The sequence below is a fragment of the Lepidochelys kempii genome, chromosome 3, assembly GCF_965140265.1.
Source record: "Lepidochelys kempii isolate rLepKem1 chromosome 3, rLepKem1.hap2, whole genome shotgun sequence".
NCBI classification, from domain to species: Eukaryota; Metazoa; Chordata; order Testudines; family Cheloniidae; genus Lepidochelys; species Lepidochelys kempii.
Window position 1 is genome coordinate 23,708,193 of NC_133258.1, and position 14,659 is coordinate 23,722,851.

The window sequence follows — 14,659 nt, forward strand, 5'->3', positions numbered from 1 at the left end:
TCTTTTTTTTTTTTTGGTTTTACAACCACGTTTTCCTAAAGATGCATAACCCCACCCACCCCCACACACAGCAAGCAGGAGGCTCCCAGGAGCAGCTGGCCAGGGGCTCCAAGGCAGAGGGCAGAAGCAGCATGGCAGTGGGAGGAGGGGCACCTGAAGTGCATGGCACTTGATAGACTGCTTGACAGCTGCGTGGCTTAGGGGGAAGTTAGGTTCCCAGCTGCCATTATCATGTTTTCTTCAAACAGGTCCAATTAATGTGAAGTAGGAACTTTTAATTTGCGCCCACAACATCCACACCGCGGGGGGAACGAGGGGGCAGGGAGACAATGCAGCTGGGGGAGGAAGAGAGGGGGAAGAGTTACAGCAGAGCACTTTGGTGTGCACTGCTATTCACACCCCCATAGTCCAAACTGCAGACCAATGTAGACATAACCTTAGTGTGAAAACCTGGCCCCACTGAAGCCAGTGGGAGTTTTATCATTGACTTCAGTAGGGCCAGGATTTCCACCTATGCCCATGCTTAACTTGAAACATGAATAGTCTGACATCATTAAGACTACCATGTGCTTAAAGCTAAGCACATGCATTAGGTTTTGCCACAATCCTTCAGTCTAGTCCATATAGCCTTGCACATGGACCCCACTGGCTTCAAGGGGGCTTCACAAGTGAGAGGTGTCCATGCTAGCAGATTCTGATGCAAGATGAGAGACCCTGACTATAAAGGAGAGACAGTGCTGTCAAATGCAGAATGGAACAAACAGAACAAGAAAATGGAGAAAAATCTTCTCTACATTCTTCCAGTTATTGCAATTTTGTGGAATACAGTGAGCACACTTTGGTCCCAACTAAAATGGACCATCCCCAATGTGTAAAGTTAAACATGCATGAGTGTGCAGGGTCAGGGCCTTAATCAGTTCAGTTTGACTTTAGAGAGATTCCCTATACTTCAAAATGGGGAACACTCTAGAACCAGAATAAGCTTTTAATTAAGCACACCCTCTGCAATTGTACAGAAAATTTTAAGACGAATTTGTTTGGGGTTTTTTTGTTTATTTGTTTTCTACCTAGATGGTTTCCATTTATAAACAGCTGTTTAAAACAAAACATACCAATAAATCCCAGTTCAACAAAATACTATTTAGCTGCAAAAATTAAAGTGTATTTTTCTTTTTCCCACTAAGACACGTTGGGTGGGGAGGGAAGGGGGAGAGGATAAAACCAACTGAAAGTAGTTCTCTGGTTGGTTTTTGTTTGTTTTTGCTACATTCAAATGAGAATATGGCCAAATATATTTAAATAAAACCTTGGGAGGAGAAAATGCTGACAGGCTTAGAGCACTCTGCCAACTTGCAATGTGGAGTGAATTAAAACATCCAAGATCTAATGGTTCATTACAATATTCACCATGCTAAGGGCTAGATTGTCCTTAATCCATACGCGGGGGGCAGGATACAGAGAGCTGGCTTGCATAAACTGTATGAGAGCCTGCCACAATTGCAGTCCTTGCGCTTGTGGGAGCCAGTAACTGATCCCTTGGGCTCTGATTCTGTAAAGCTCTTAGGAAAAGATCAGCAGTTCTCAAAACTTTTTGCTGGCATGACCCCATTTTAATGAATTATTTCCTCCAAGGACACCAGACAGCGTGAAGTACGCCATTTTGAAGAGCAAAATGGCATCCTTTGCACAATGTGACCACCTCATACGCACATTAAATGGAAGGTCATGTCCCACAGAGGATGCCATTTTGCTCTACAAAATTGTGTCCCCCATGCATCATGACATTGCACACACTGTACATGCAAGGTCTCGCTGTGCAGAGCAAAATAGCATCTTCCACACACTAGGGATTGCCGCATCCCCGTTTGCTGATGGTCACAACACGCTGTTTGAGAACCACTAGACTAGATTCAGCTCCTATTGAAGAAGTCAACAAGTGTTCAATCCAACTTCTACTGAAATCAATGGACGAGACCCCAATGACTTCACTGGGACTTAGAACAGGTCCTTGATGTCTGTCCATTGACTTTAATAGGAACTGGATGAGGCTCTTAAGCACATGCTTAATTCTAAGCTCATATGCAGTCCCTTTACAGTCAATGGAAGCACTCCATGCTTAAAGTTAAATATGTGCCTTAGTGTCATGTAGGATCTTGGCCTTTGAACAGCCCACCCCCCATGGTGAGAGGGACAGTAAGGAGGCAGGACCTTCATTCTAACCTCAACTACTTAACAGCCCTTAGAGGAGGTTGGCTCAATGAAATGACAGGTGAGCACTCTGCCTAATACTAAGTGTTTGCAGGTTTGGGCACTTTAGATGTATTTGTTAACTTCAAGAACAAAAGTCAGAGCTGCAGCATTTCTGGTTTGAGCTATTGAATACCCCAAGTATCTGAAAGAGTTAATCACTTCTTGGTTTGGCACCTCTGTATCAAACAACATTTTTATTAATCTGTAGGAAAAAATATTTGCTCCTGGCCTGCCCTGCAGACATTAAGAGCAAGTTACAACCCCCTGAAAATAACGGCTTATAATGGAAATATTGACATGCCTTTAATTATGCCTTGCAAATGGGGCTGTAGTAAAATATCATATGGGACCCAACCATACATTCTTTGTGCATCCTCAACTCTCACCGACTTGAATGGGCGAGTGCCCATCTTTGCATAACCCATCAGGGTAAACACCATGTTTTCCATTGCAAATACTAGGTGAGCTTTATCATGTATTAATATGTGAAGTACAGAGCATTTTAGCTTGAGAGGATTCTATAAAGCAGCTTCTTATGAGTAGGCTATCCACACACAAAAAACAATCTTGCTGCTACAATACAATGCTGAAACCCTTATTCAATACATGCCACTCTGTTAGAACTAAGCTACTGAAACCTTACTGAAAGAGATGTTGCAATAATTAGATTTGCCCTTTTCAAAGTCAAACCCTAATCTGATTTTCTTTAAAGTTGTAATAAAGAACATTTAACCAAATTAAAGAGCAGCTTCAGAATAATTAGCCAATTTGGTAGTTTATAGTTATTTTAACAACTGAAAAACAATTATGTTTTTTTAAAGATACAATAAAATCCCCATATTAAAAGGAAAATACCGTTGAGGACAGTTCCCATGTTTTCTTTTTTAAATACCTGTGTTCTCGTTGGTAGTAAGCATATAGTACATTAATAGAATGCATTTCATCCCAAAGCACTTGACAAATTATGGGCCCAATCCTGCTCCAATGACAAATGTCCCATTGCTTTATGCAACATGCTCTCCTCAGACATCATTAGATTTCTGCACTGAAATCTGAATGGTAGCACCAGCTCTCATCACTGGGAGGAGAGGGGATAGTATAGAAGCATGAAGCAGAGAATTAATATTTTATATGCTGATCCCAATACCTGAACCACTTTGGATACAGGCTGTAGACTTCTGCTTCACCAGCAACTGTGGACCATTAAGCTATTAACCCAAGAGCTGGAATGGTGCTAACTGTAAAGATCCCCAGACTGTGTATTTGCTGACAGCTTGTTCTGCAGCAGCGTTTGAAGGGACTCAGTCGCTGCAATTCTTCTCAAGCTCTGAAGAGTCTCGGTGGCACACACTGCATATCACCACACCATAAAGAGTAAGAAATCAGCTCTGAGGGGAGATCAGAGGGAGTGTGTTTAGCTGTGCGTGCTGAAGTATAGCATGTTATGTTGGAACCGTACATTTGAATACATGTAAATCTATATAAGGGATACCAGTAGATGTATTGCTTAACAGCCTACATTGAAAAGTTATTCATAGTATTCCAAATACTATTTAGAATATATTTTCTACTATTTATGTTTGCTGTGTGCATTAAATGTGTTTTTTACTAAGGCCAGGTCTACACTATAAACTTACGTCAGGATAACTACATCGCACAGGGGTGAGATTTTTCAAACCCCCTGAATGACGTACTTATATCAGCGCACCCCCCAGTGTAGACAGCATTCCCACCGCTCATGGAGATGAATTAACCACGCTGACGGGAGAAGCTCTCCCCTCAGCATAGTCTTCACTGAAGCACTGCAGCAGCATTACAGCAGCGTTTTAAGTGTAGACCGTCCCTAAGGTTATGTCTACCCTGTCACTTATGTCAGCAAAACTTACGTTGCTCATGAGGGTGGAATATTCACACCCCTGAGCGATGTAAGTTACACCAACATAAGGGCCTGTGCGCACAGCACTATGTCTGCAAGAAAGCCTCTCCCACCGACATAGCTTTTGCCACCCACGGAGGTGGTTTTATTATACGAATGGGAGAGCTCTCTACAATGAGCACAGAGCAGCTTTACCACAGGTGCTGCATCAATACCGCTGCGCCGCTGCAGCGCCATACTGTACAGAAACGGCCTAAGAAACTGTACGGAACCCTCTTTGAACCTGACTGGGAACTACCAACGCCCACTTTTCAGGATTTTATATACAACAGTCCCGACGTTTAACTCTGTGTAGCGCGTTCTGAAAAGTGTTTTAGCAAAGAGTTGCACTGAGTTACAGGGAGAAGGGGAGTTTACAAGAGTTACACGTAATAGTGCCTCAGTGTCCCCTTTCCCTGTTACACAAGTGCTAAAGTCAATTGAAGCTTACAGTACCTCCTCTGGTAAAAATCAGAAGGGAGCTGCCCTCCAGCCCTGGCTAAGATAAGCAGTGCTCCCATGATGCTCCTGCCTAATGGCTGGTGTAGCGAGAGCACCCCTTCCTGCTTCAATCTACTTTAACCACAGCTTGGGGGGACTGAAATACAAAGGTGACATTGCAATGGGCTGCCACTTTCCCAACCCATCAGTGAGGGGAAAGGGGATGAGAGCCAGTGGGGTAACAAATTATGCAAGAGAAATCCACCCTGCAGCTTAGAGATCCGTCCTGCAGATTGGAAAGGATTGTTTTCCTCTAGAGGAATTAATATGTATGGGATGCAGGAGAAAAACAACAATTCTTGTTACTGATGCCGGAGAGGAACCATGTCCAACTGTTCCATGGCAATTTATATTGAAGCTGCCAGATCCAGAGGTCAAGCAGCTCTCATTGCCTGAGTTCTCACTTTCAGATGCAAATCTTCCAGGAGCTGTTTTGCTCCATGCCAATTGCAATCAAAACCACTCTTATTTCCATAGCTGGGATGTGTGATTGCACATGGTGGCCGTACTCTCACTCCCACATTAGCAAAGTCCTGTTATCCACTATTACAGTGGGGGAGTCAGATGTGCCACTGCATGAGGTCCTAAGAGGCCAACCATACTGGATTTTCGGTCCCTGAAGGGCATTCTTCTGCAGGCTGTCTTCCAGCTCCTCCCCCACGAGGCAGAGGGTAAGGCAGATAGAACAGAAGTCAGCAGGAGCCACACCTCCTTTCACATTAACACTTCAGAGAATAGGAAGAAGGAGAAATAAATGGTGGGGGCAAGGGAGCACAAGAAGTCGGAGAATGGGAGGTCATAGCAAGGCCATGGAACACTGGGAGGCCTGAAGAGAATACATGTGGATGAATGGGATAGAGACAACATGGGAGAAAGCCAAACGGAACCTACACCACCTTACTGGAGTAAGGGAGAGGCAGGAGGGCTCAGTGGCGGAGCAGACAGCATAACATGGGGTAGCCAGAGAGAAGGGCTGAACAGGAAGAACCAAATGGGCTGAAGCCATCAGCCCTTAGAAAAAGGAGCTACTACTAAATGCTGCAGCACATCTCCTGAGCAACACAGGCTACCACAAGAGCGTTGAACTGGTCCTTGACTCTCTACACTGGCCTCCCAGAGAATAGAGACCAGTTCAAGGTCTTGGTCCTTAACTTCAAGGCACTCAATGGCCTGAGCCCAAGATATCTAAAAGATCTCCTAAGGCCCCAGAATGAGAACCACAGTCAATAGCTCCACTCCTGAGGCACAATGGAAGTCTTTACCATAAGGTTAAAGCTTGTCTGTGTGGGAGACAGAGCTTTCTTGGGGGGCAGTCTAGACTGGAAGAAACTCCCCAGGAACCAAGGACTATCACAAAGTTCACCACCATCAGCTCCGAGTGCAAGGCACACTTCCTTGACTGGCCTTCCACAATTTCTTGACCTGCCTTCTCTAACATAAACGCAGATCAGTGTGTACAAATCTATTTTTTAAAAAAAATCCCTGCCAAAACACTATACTACACACAGAATTTCCTTGGTTGGGAGAGGTTGAGAGAGAAAGTGAACCACAGGTGACAGATATTAGTCATGTGAACTTCTGAAAGTGCTCAGATATAACATTGACTAGGGTAGTATAAGAACTTACATAGAATAAAGTAGAACAGAATAAATTAAAGGCAGGGGGGAGAAACAAGGAAAAAATCAAAGGGGGCAGAAAGATAAAAGCAGAGAGAATGATGAATATGGCAAAGAATAATGGAAGAGGACACAGAAGCCAGGAGGAGAGAAAAGGAAAATAAACTATGGGAATAGATGCTCAACTAGCATGAATTGGTGAAGCTCCACTGAAGTGAACAGATCCATGGTTCTAGCCTACACTTAAAAATTTGATCAGTCTAGCTACATCACTCAGGGCTGTGAAAAGTTTTGCACCCTGTACGATGTAATTAGGTCAATCTAACCCTTAGTGCAGGTAGGTCAACGAAAGAATTATTCCATCAACATAGCTATAGTCTCCCAGAGAAAACAGGAAAATCCCTTCTGTTGAAATAGGAAGTGTCTACACTACAGCGGTACAGCTCTAGCAGCTGTAGTGTAGATATACCTTAAGACCATTTTTACCAGCTGAGGATTTGGTTGTTTAAGAAGAACCAGACTAGGGGATATACATATTTTATAAACAGGAAGTGAGAGAAGCATGGTTTTGTTTTGTTTTTGAAGAAATCAGGAAAAAAGAGTGGGTAAAAAAAAAAAAAGGAGAAGCAACTGAACAGAATGACAGGTTTCAGAGTAGCAGCCATGTTAGTCTGTATCTGCAAAAAGAAACGGAGTACTAGTGGCACCTTAGAGACGAACACATTTATTTGAGCATAAGCTGAAGCGAGCTACAGCTCACTTCATTGGATGCATGCTTATGCTCAAATAAATGTGTTCGTCTCTAAGATGCCACAAGTACTCCGTTTCTTTTTGAGCAGAATTAGAAGTTCATGAAAATGGAAGATGGGAGGAGAGAAAGAAAAAGCAGCAAAAAAGAGAAAAATAAGCTAGAAAATACCCACAAACAGTAGGCTAGTGGAATAACTTATTTATTCATGAGCCTCCATTTTATTTTATTGAATTTCCCCTGGCAGACGTGCCACAACTCTGAAGTTTGAAAGCAAGGGAATAATGTTGCTTTGGGGATTTGAGTCTTGCATTTAATACTTTTACAGTTGGAAATGGCCCACCTTGATTATCACTACAAAAGGTCCCCCCACCCCAGCTGGTAATAGCTCATCTTAAGTGATCACTCTCCTTACAGTGTGTATGATAACACCCATTGTTTCATGTTCTGTGTGTATATAAATCTCCTCACTGTATTTTCCACTGAATGCATCCGATGAAGTGAGCTGTAGCTCACGAAAGCTCATGCTCAAATAAATTGGTTAGTCTCTAAGGTGCCACTAGTACTCCTTTTCTTATTACAGTTGGGTAGGTCTTTTGAAATGTAAATGCCCCAGTGGCAGGTAATTGCATTCTTCAAATGGCAAGGCTTGACAGAGAGGGGGATGTTGCAAAACAACTGAAAAGAATCTGAGAGGGATTCAAAGGAGGAAGGTAAACAGGAGGAGTGGCCTGTTTATATATAGTCAGGATGGATGGAGACCGGCTGTTCCTCCGCTAAAGCTAGAGCGGTCAGAGCCCCAACACAGCATCCAGATTCTTAAGGGCAAAAACAAACAAAAATACACAAATGCCCTTATCTCCTTGCTAACTGGTATTTAATTTACATTAGAATGGCTGGGTATGTAGAGCTTGATTCACTTCTGTTGGCACTGAGGAGTATAAATAAAACCGGAATGGAGTGCAGGCAGCTACAGGTTAGGGGGCAACACTCATTCCAGGAGACAGGACAGGTTGTGTTTCCAACATTGATTTGACCCAAGGGCTCTGCCAGAACGTTCCCATACATAGGGAGCATCAGTGGCAGAGGCTATCAAGGGAATATGCTGAATCAGTCTATCCGTAAGCCTGGCAATGCCACCTCCCCAACCACTTGCAAGTTCCCTGGTGGAACAGGAGTTTGAGATGTCTTGTGCAGCTGCATCTCAACTCCAGGCAGACTTTTTGCACCCAGGAACAATGGCCCAGATCCTCAAATGTATTTAGGAAACCAGTGGAAGTTAAGAGTCTACATACCCTTGAGGATTTAGGCCTCTGTGACATTCATTCTGTCCGGGCTGAATCAAGCCACCAGTGTTGATGTTAACTTGCCGACTTATTTGTTACTATTATTCTTTGCAAAAAGAAAAGGAGTACTTGTGGCACCTTAGAGACTAACCAATTTATTTGAGCATGAGCTTTCGTGAGCTGTAGCTGAGCTCACGAAAGCTCATGCTCAAATAAATTGGTTAGTCTCTAAGGTGCCACAAGTACTCCTTTTCTTTTTGCGAATACAGACTAACACAGCTGTTACTCTGAAACCTGTTATTATTCTTTGGAAACTGTAATTAAATTCTTAGGGTAATCTTGACTGCCTGATTTATTATTCATTCTGGCTTTTGATTGTTTTATTCTTCCCTTGGGAAATTTTGATGTGCCTGAAGTGGTCACAGAGGGAATGTTTCTTGGTAGGGTAGATCCATCCCCATCATCATATCCACTCATTATACTCCACACCTGAACATAGCCATTATATGGATAACTTACCCCCATAGCTCAAGGTCTGTACTTTGACCCGTTAAACTTTCACCCCCAATCGGGGAGACTGCAGATTATGTAATCCTTACTCCACCAGCTCCTAAATCGAATTTCGCACCCCTTGATAATCTGTACCTTATTCCCAGATAACCAGAAACTTCTATGCCTAAACTCTGTACCGTTTTCTTTTTATTTCAACATTATCTTAATAAAATTATTACCTTTTTTTGGTGCAAAGGACATTTTAGGACAAATTCTGATCTCACAAATCTAGAATATTGACTTCAATGGAGTGACTCTGGATTTACATCAGCGTAACTGAAATCAGAATCTGATCCCTTCTCATTCCCCTTCTTCTGCTTGTATTTAAGGACATCTTGTTGAAGGACTGCTGACATTTTTGTTCTTGGCTTAGTGCTATGAATTATATACACATACGCGCGCACTTACTTTCTCTGGCAGAAAGAACAGAGGAAGGATGCACTCACTGGCTCCTCTTAGAAAGCTGCTTTACATCCTAAATTACCAATATACTTAGTAGATTTTACTTAATTAAATAAGTTTTCTTAAATTGTTCTTCACTTTCAATTAAGTCAAGTGGCGTTGCTCTCCTTTATGTTTGTTCAGCTATGAAAAATTTAATTTAACACCATATTTTAAAGAAGTATTATCAGGACATAACATCCTGTTTTTACTAGTAGTTTAAATTCAGAATCTTGAAAATATTCAAAATTCAGATTTTCCACCATTAGCCAATATTCCCCCACATACAATTCAGTTCAAGCATGGGCTTTGGCGGACACAATTCCCTAGATCTCTCTGCTCTTGTCACAAATAATTGCTTGGTGACAAACTGGCAACACCCCTAACTGATTCTTTCACATACTAAGCAAAGTTGTAAAGCCAGTTGTTTCTTGCCAAACTTTCAGGAAACCTGTCCAATTATTGCTAAAACAAATTATTCAATTCCAGTTGATTATAACAATAATACATTTTCTTAGAATACTGTGCTCACGATCAAGGAAAATGGCTAAAATAAGAAACCATTGCCCAGAATGCCCACCCTCTGAAAATTCAGTCTCCTTTAATGCATCTCATGTTGGACACCCAAAAACTGAAGCACCCAGAATCACTAGTCACTTTAAAAAAAAAGAATTGGCTCATGGCTATACATAGTGAATTGTTGCTTACCTATAGATACATTCTTTTTATTGCACTTATTTAGAACAGGTTTCAGAGTAACAGCCGTGTTAGTCTGTATTCGCAAAAAGAAAAGGAGTACTTGTGGCACCTTAGAGACTAACCAATTTATTTGAGCATAAGCTTTCGTGAGCTACAGCTCTCTTCGTCCTCACTCCTTTTCTTTTTACTTATTTAGAAGTTACTCTAGCTAACTCATTCCATCTTTCCACCTCTTTTAGTGATAGAAGCTTAGATAACTTTAATTCTGGGAAAGAAATTGTGCTAAAAGGATTTGTTGGTAGATCTGTAAATTCTGTAATGGAATCAATATACTCCTGCTGTTCAAGTCTTCAGGTACACCCTCCCTCTAGATACATCACTGGTACTCTGTTTAAGACTATAGCTCACAAAGACCAATCAGCAGTTGTACTTTGCATTAGGCAAGAATAAACTGTGTTGGAATGGGGCTGTGTCAGACTGTGATCCCTGGAAAAAGAGCTCTGAAAGTGAGCCATGAGGATTTTCATTGTCTCATTGAAACACAGATTAAAATTCTTCATTATAAGAGGGAGGCACTTTAAAAAAAAACAACAACAACAAAAAACCCTACCTTGATCCACAAGCAGGGAGTCTACCTCCAGCTTAGCAAGTCCGATTTGAGCCTGCCATCCATGGGAGCTGTTTCAGATCCTCTTGGCCAGTCTCTTGTTAGGATTGAAGGCTGTTTTAAAGCTACTTTCCTTTTTGTCTCACTATGTTCTGAAAGGAAAGAGTGAGCTCCGCAATGCGAAAGGGATTCAGCTATGCACCTATTGATCTGCCCTGGAGAAGCTACGAACGAGAGTGACCCTTCCCAGCAGCAGCGCAACTAACTAGCTAAGCCCCAGCCTCTCGTCCAAGATCAGACGGGAGTAATCACCATAATTGCAGACGCTTCTTCTTCCAGGGGCCAAAGAGAGCCCCGAGTCCTCAGCCCCAGCCCAGGGCGCTACGGACCCCAAATATAAACGAGCGACTTTCTCGCGTCCAAAGGGACTTGATTCGAATTAACTGATCAGCGCTGGCCCCCGGGCAGAGCCAGCGGTGTTCCCCGCACGCAGGGCAGGCGGGCGGGCGGGGAGGCAGGGAGTCTCTGCACACGAAAGGCAGAAGAGCCTTCCCCGGGACGAATCGTCCCCAGGCACCCAGCAGCAGACGACAGCCGAAGCAGCCCCTCAAACTAGACGGAAACTTGGCGCCCCAACTCCGCCAGGGGACTGGAGCGAGGAGCAGCGCCGGGCTGGGAAGGGGGGTGGCCGAGAGGCACGACCGAAGTTGACTTCTTGCTCCACGGCGCTGGCCGGGGTTCAGGGTCGGGGGCAGCCGCTGGAAGTTTTGGGCTCCCTGCTGGGCTTGCCGCCGTAAGGGGCGGGCGGTGTGAGTGGGGAGGGGCGGCCCGGCTGGAAAGGCAAAGCCGCCGGCTTGACTGACTGACAGACAGACAGACAGACAGACATACCTGGGCGCGGGGGCCGCGGCTGGTTCCGGCGCGGAGCTGCCCATCCACGCGTCTCTCCAGCTCCCGCAGCGAGCCCCGCGGCCCGGCCCGACCCGGCTCGCCAAGGCACGGCGCGGCGCTGGGGAAGATGCGCAGGGAGAGGTGGGCGGGGTTAGCCACGCAGAGGCGCCTTCCCCATTGGATTTCCCCAGCCCCTTGGCCGCCGAGTCCCAGCTCCGGCTGGGCTGTGCGCACCCCCACTGCGGACACAGCGCCTCCCCCCGCCCCCAGACTCAGCCTGCCCCCCCGCCCCGGCCGTCCGGGGACACCAAGGGCGAGCTCCTTGGCGCGGTGCGAGACAGGAGGCTGCCAGAGACCGCAAGTGCCAGCAAGTGAAGCCGCGGCTGGGATGGGACCGGGAACATGAGCGATCCTGGGCGCTGGAACCCCAGCCAGCCCCGGCATCAGAGCAGAGTTGGGGCGGAGTGTTTACCTCTCCCACCGGTGTGTGTGTATTATTTACCCGCTGGGGACAATTAAAAGAGCTCACCGGCCACACACCACTGGGAAGTGTTAGGGTCTTTGGGGGGAGCCGTGCGCCCCACCCCAGCACGTGTTAGCCAACAAGGGGAGAGTCAAAAACCTCCCATCAGACGGGGAGAAAGTAAGAAGCTGGATCCTGCCGATTTGGGGCTCCCTCCCCTTAAAATCTAACAGAGAACAAGTGTCTCTGCCCCCGTGTGCCAATGTAACGCGGAGCACCCTGCATCCGAGCACAGCAGCACTGCCCAACCCCACCGCTGGCACCTGCCTCCAGCTCCATCTTCGCCCCAGTCACCCTCATTCTGCCATATGAATAACGAGCATGTTCAGCTGCTCCTGTTGCACCCCAAGCCCCTCAAACGCCAGATCCTGATGCAACCCAGCTCAACAGCGCCATTAAAACACAGGCCCCAAAATAAACTACCTCAAAATAGAGAGCGAGTCTTGCTTCTGCTATTCCACCAAACCTGATCCCAACACATCCTGGTACAAGAAAGCTGCAAATACAACTGGCACCTGGATCCTGCTAATTTTTTGGGTACATACCTTGTTCTACTGTCTCAACTCAGGTACATATGCACCTTCTCCAGGTCCATCAGAATAATTTGGATCCCAACATAAAAGCTCACTGTATCAAACTGGATCAAGGTGCCAGATCAGAGTTTGAGATGCTGTTGTATTGGGATGCATTCAGGTTTGTTAGTTTGGTGCAGTTGGAGTGGCTGGATTTGTTGTGTATATGCGCAATGGAATTTGAGGGCTGGGGACCAAAAATGCCCAGGATCCAGCTTTGACCTTGTCACGGTTCCTCCCCCACTCTGAACTCTAGGGTACAGATGTGGGGACCTGCATGAAAAACCTCCTAAGCTTATCTTTACCAGCTTAGGTCAAAACTTCCCCAAGGTACAAAATATTACCCCCGTTATCCTTGGACTGGCCGCTACCACCACCAAACTAATACTGGTTACTGGGGAAGAGCTGTTTGGACGCGTCCTTCCCCCCAAAATACTTCCCAAAACCTTGCACCCCACTTCCTGGACAAGGTTTGGTAAAAAGCCTCACCAATTTGCATAGGTGACCACAGACCCAAACCCTTGGATCTGAAAACAATGAAAAAGCATTCAGTGTTTTACAAGAAGACTTTTAATAAAAAATAGAAGTAAATAGAAATAAAGAAATCCCCCCTGTAAAATCAGGATGGTAGATATCTTACAGGGTAATTAGATTCAAAAACATAGAGAACCCCTCTAGGCAAAACCTTAAGTTACAAAAAAGATACACAGACAGAAATAGTTATTCTATTCAGCACAATTCTTTTCTCAGCCATTTAAAGAAATCATAATCTAACACATACCTAGCTAGATTACTTACTAAAAGTTCTAAGACTCCATTCCTGTTCTGTCCCCGGCCAAGACGACTACAGACAGACCCAGACCCTTTGTTTCTCTCCCTCCTCCCAGCTTTTGAAAGTATCTTGTCTCCTCATTGGTCATTTTGGTCAGGTGCCAGCGAGGTTACCTTTAGCTTCTTAACCCTTTACAGGTGAGAGGAGCTTTCCCCTGGCCAGGAGGGATTTCAAAGGGGTTTACCCTTCCCTTTATATTTATGACACGCCCCCCAAATCTCAGCTAGGGTGAAACACTGGCTGGGATTTCTTCCTGGAGCTCTAGGAAAATAGAGTTAATAAGACACATGCATCTCTAAATATACTACCAAGTACATAAAGACTAACAATATTTTCCACATCTCAAGGACGATTTTAACCAGTTGATTCTGGGAAACTTTCACGGGAGAGTGCATCAGCCACTTTGTTAGAAGCTCCTGAGATGTGTTGGATGTCGAAATCAAAATCTTGGAGAGCTAAACTCCACCGAAGAAGTTTTTTGTTAGTTTCTTTGACGGTGTGAAGCCACTTTAGTGCAGCATGGTCGGTTTGCAGGTGGAAACGCCGTCCCCAAACATATGGGCGTAGCTTTTCCAGAGCGTAGACAATGGCATAACATTCTTTTTCAGTGACTGACCAGTTGCTTTCCCTCTCAGACAGTTTTTTGCTGAGAAACACTACAGGGTGGAATTCTTGATCAGGTCCTTTCTGCATTAAAACTGCTCCCACACCACGCTCGGATGCATCTGTGGTTACTAGGAACGGTTTGTCAAAGTCTGGGGCCCTTAGTACAGGGTCAGACATGAGTGTCGCTTTAAGCTTGTTAAAGGCCTTCTGACACTTTCCGGTCCACTGAACAGCATTTGGCTGTTTCTTTTTGGTTAGGTCTGTCAGTGGGGCAGCGATTTGGCTGTAGTGCGGTACAAATCGTCTGTAATAACCGGCCAAGCCTAAGAAGGATTGAACCTGTTTCTTTGACTTTGGGACAGGCCACTTTTGGATAGCATCCACTTTGGCCTGTAGGGGGCTGATAGTTCCTTGACCCACCTGGTGTCCAAGGTAAGTCACTCTGTTTAGGCCTATTTGACACTTCTTAGCCTTAACAGTTAGTCCTGCCTCCCTTATGCGCTCAAGGACTTTTTGTAGATGTTCCAGGTGGTCTGCCCAGGAATCCGAAAATATGGCCACATCGTCAAGGTAGGCGACTGCATATTCTCCTAATCCCGCTAGGAGACCATCTACAAGTC

At 45.0% G+C, this 14,659-nt stretch overlaps 1 protein-coding gene across 1 annotated transcript in view; it reads right to left on the reverse strand.

Annotated features, from left to right (window-relative positions):
• KCNS3 (potassium voltage-gated channel modifier subfamily S member 3) overlaps positions 1–11,605 on the reverse strand; it is a 75,221-nt gene extending 63,616 nt beyond the window's left edge. Inside the window, exons 1-2 of the mRNA XM_073335103.1 lie at positions 11,507–11,605; positions 10,619–10,767 (exon numbers count right to left, since the gene is read on the reverse strand). The gene's annotated coding sequence lies outside the window, so the exon portion shown is untranslated. The remainder of the gene's footprint in view (positions 1–10,618; positions 10,768–11,506) is intronic.
• Between the last annotated feature and the right edge of the window lie 3,054 nt (positions 11,606–14,659).